Genomic DNA, 4,456 nt, shown 5'->3' with positions numbered 1-4,456 from the left:
CTACTGTTTATGTTTATGTTTTATCAGCATTTTACTTACATGTTTATGTGATTGTTAAACTGAAATTGATATTGGGCTCATAAAGAAATTGAAGTAAAATTGCTCTAAAGCATAGAACATACCATTGTTGCCTAAAATTAACATGGTATCGGAGTTGAGGTGAAGACAAAGCCCAAGCAAGAGTGAAAGAGCAATCACCAAAGATAGTTGGACAAGGACAAAAGACTCAATGGGTTCCTCATCCTACTTCCCGGCTAAAGACAAGCTCCATGATAAATTTGACTATCATGGATGGAAGATGTCTCTTGATTTGACCTTGGAAGAGAAGGAAGTGATGGATTATGTGCAGGGTAAAACCCCTGAGCCTCCTTCAAATGCACCAACCGCTGCGAAGACCAAGTACAATAAGGCTGAAGTCAAAGCAAAGAAGATTATTAGGGATTCCAGTGACAAGCATCTAGTGGCCTATATCTTCGAATTGAAGACCTCCAAGGAGATATACGACAGGTTGGTCAGCATGTTCAAGGTTAGTAATGCTAATCAAATTCTTTTTCTCAAGAATAAGTTGAAGGATATACATTCAATCCTATTTCTTGAGGATTACTGAGATCAAGAATGATCTATTCTCGATTGGAGAAGTCATTCCTGACAGGGAACTTACTCTCACCACCCTTGGAGGACTCCCACCTGAGTGGTATGTATTTAGAACCACTATAATCATCAATGGTCGAATTCCAAGGTTTGAAGAATTGATGTCGAGATGCATTCAAGAAGAAACAAGAATGTGGAGAAAGAAATGCCTTCTAATAGAAACAACCCCACTGCATTCTTCGCTCATGCCAAAAGGAGGAATAATGTAGGGTCTAAAGGTCATCTCCATGGAAAGCCTGGATCTAAGGGAGGAAGGAAGGGAGGGAAAGTGCTTTGTTTGCAATAAGTTTGGCCACTATGCAAGGGAGTGTCCTAATAAAAGGGATACACCTCGAGATGATGACTTGTCCTAATAAAAGGGATACACCTCGAGATGATGACTATCATAACAACTCCAGGGCCAACTTCAATAATAAAAACAAAGATCAAAGGAATGGCAAAGGGAAAAGGAATGCACAACATCAAGGAAATGGTCGACCCTCCAAGAAATCAAGGAACTCCAGGTATGATGAATCCAATGTTGTTAACAATAAGCAAAAAGAGTACTATCTTATATCGACGCTTTTGACTGCCTCTCCTTCGGATACTTTGGGAAATTCGCTGATTGATATTGGTGCCTCAAGGCACTTCACCGGATACAAGGAAGCCCTCTCTAATATGATAGAAAAGGAGACAAACTTGGAGATCATCCTTGGAGACGATACCACCTATCTCGTGAAGGGAGTAGGGAATGTTACCCTTCAATTGAATCAAGGTAACACTATTCATTTGCAAGAAGTACTATATGTACCTGATCTCAAGAAGAACCCGGTGTCCATTTCAGCAATGGAAGATAAAGGATTCAAGGTGGATTTTATTGATGGAAAGGTACATGTTTGGAAAAGAAATTTCAAGGATGCTTTTACTCTTAGTTTTAGGGTTGAAACTTTGTATCAAGTTGGAGGAAGTCCATTGGGAGCCATGTCTTGCGACACATCTCTACAATCTGAACTATGGCACCGGAGGTTCGCCCATCTTCATTATAAGGCCCTACCCGATGTGAGACAGATTCTCACGACCATGAGTTGAGGTGCACTCACATGCGCAACGGGCGACGGTGGGAGAGAAACTTCGGTTATGTGCGACGAGTCGAGTTTGTGACGACGAGTGGTTGCGTTCGGTTAAACGCACCTCGGCAAGTGTGCGACGACAAGTTGTGCATGGTGCGATGAGTTGCTTGGAGAGTCGAAAAACCGAGATTTGGAAAATTGACTAAGTATGGGCGCACGTACGATGAGTTATAAGAGGTGTCGAAAAACTAACGAGTTGGGCCGACAGATGGTGGTGGACGCCCTGGGCGGGCCAACGTGCGGAAACGGGCGAGTTGGTTGGCCGACGTGTTGTTTGGTATTTTTCATGGGCAATTTGTGTGGCTGGCCTGGGCAGGGCGACCCACCTTAAATCATGGAGAACGCCTATATATTGGAGATGGCGAGTTGGAGAAAGGGGCCATCAAACTCAAGCAAGTTCAAGTGAGCAAAGCTAAGTTGCACGAAACGGGGAAACGGGTACGAATTTCCGAAACGGGCACGGGTATGAAACGTGACCCCCCCAAATTTTGGAAGCAGGTAGTGAAGCAGTGTGCTTGGGCCAAGTTGAACGATAGGACATGGCAAGTTGGGAAGAATGCCAAGGGAGGCTCTTGCTTACTTTATACTGGTTGAGGCTTATGAAAGAAGAGAACCCACGGATTCAAGATGAACTTGAGGTCTTGGAAAGGAATGATGAAGAGGAACTTCTTCGACTTGGTTGGGCAATGGAGCAGGATGTAGCTACAGATAGTGATGAAGAAGAAGAAGTCGTGATGTATGAAGATGTTGCAGATGTGACAACGATGGAGGAAGAACTTGAGGCACTTCCAATTGCTCAAGTTGAACCAGGATCGTACATATTGCAGACATTGACGGATGAAGACACTCACATGGAGGAGCCTCATGATGAAGTAAGTATTCCTATTATTACTTGTGTTTCATTGGAGATTTTGGAGGATGGGCCACATGCAGGGAAGGGCAAAGAAAGTTTGCTGATGTGATGGACAACCATACCATGGATGTCTCCGATGAGACCTTGTGCGGAGAAGTAAGGAACATTGATTGTTGCAGAGCTTGTTGGGGCAGGTTGCGGCCTCATGGCAGGGGATGCAAATGCTCGTGACAAGGGAGGAACATGATGATCATTGTGGGGGATGGGTCATGCTTTAGCCATATGGAGAATTGGCTAAGTGCCCGACATGACTCATGGACAGATTGGAGAGAGGGCACACCAAAGTTATGATGATATGATACTTGGGTGGACTTCTTCATGGCTATGACCAAGAGGCAGTCTTGGTGGACCTTTAGTGGGGGAGGCAGCGATGATGAAAGGAACCTGTGATATGATATGATATGATGTTATATTTGGTTTGAGTGACCGAGAGCACTAAACTTGTTTGAGGACTAGGATGAGATGATGGATGTTGTTTAAGTCTACTTAGTTAGACAACATGGGCAACTTGAGTCATGGACATCGTGTTGGATAGATGGAGCATGGCAGACATTATGCAGGGACATTATGTAGGTGCACTTATATAGAGATGTCACTTATGGGCATCCAATGAGGAGTGCCAAGGCAGGGATGTTGTGTGGATGGACTTGCTGATGCAACATGGGGACATTTTACTTATGAGTTGATGGGAATGTTGTGCACTTTTGTACAACAAGGCCATGGACAGGTTGGATTTGTGAGCAGACTATGAGAGTATTCCTACCACATGGAGTGCAGAGGCATCTTGCAGTGGCATTTGAGACCGAGACATGCATGCTTGCCGAGATGTTGGATGGAGATGATTCATGGAGCTCATGATGACTTGAGATTGTTGCAACCATTGGAGACTTCATGTTATGGTAGTCTTGGAGTATTTGATCCATTGAGGAGCTGAGGTCAGTGGTGTACCTGATTTTAATGTAGTGTGGGATGCATACTCTTGGGCACATTTATGGGGTGTGTTCAGAGGGAGTGACTTGATGGAGATGATCGAGACAAGACACTTTGGAGTTGATGGAGTTGCAACGATGATGATGCCTTGGTGGCAGCACTTGGGCATGGGCTGATCCGATGAGACTTAACCACTTTGATATACATAGTGGCTGATTGGTTTATGACCATGGGCAACACATGGATGATGAGACAGGTGTATGCTTGTCCCCTTTGATAGGTTTGATGGATAGCATATCGCAGATGTGATGGAGGTTGCTTCATGGACTTGGATATGGTACATTGAGAGTTAGTTTGATGGGAGGAGATCTTCATTTTGAGGGATGGACCTCACACATATATGGACGCTGATGTTTGGATAGATGCGACTGATTGATATGCAACACATCGACACCAACATCATGGACAACATGTTACAGACGAGATGGGGACTACTTCATGGACCTAGGCATGGCTTACTTACATTTTGATGGAGATGGCATGGATTCTTGATGAAGTTGATGTTGTGATGAGACGCTGAGAGAAACGACCGATAATGGCATGAGGAGGTGCATTTTCATGATTTGAGTGTGATGGTTGGACTGATCACTCTACTAGTTCGAGTCATGGGGAGCTATAACAATGTACTGAGCTATGTCTGAAAGATATGTCGGGGTTTTTATTGAGATATGTTTGAGTTGGGTTGGAGTATCATGGCATCAGTTCACATGATGATGATACATGATGGGGTTGACACGATATATGTTGCAGTGATAGCATGTAGCTTAAGTTGGAGGGAGTAACCTTTCATGGT

The sequence above is a fragment of the Pinus tabuliformis genome, chromosome Q (assembly GCF_031772625.1).
Source record: "Pinus tabuliformis cultivar Carrire ecotype Pingquan chromosome Q, CPIR1, whole genome shotgun sequence".
NCBI lineage: Eukaryota > Viridiplantae > Streptophyta > Pinopsida > Pinales > Pinaceae > Pinus > Pinus tabuliformis.
This window is presented reverse-complemented; position numbering follows the sequence as displayed.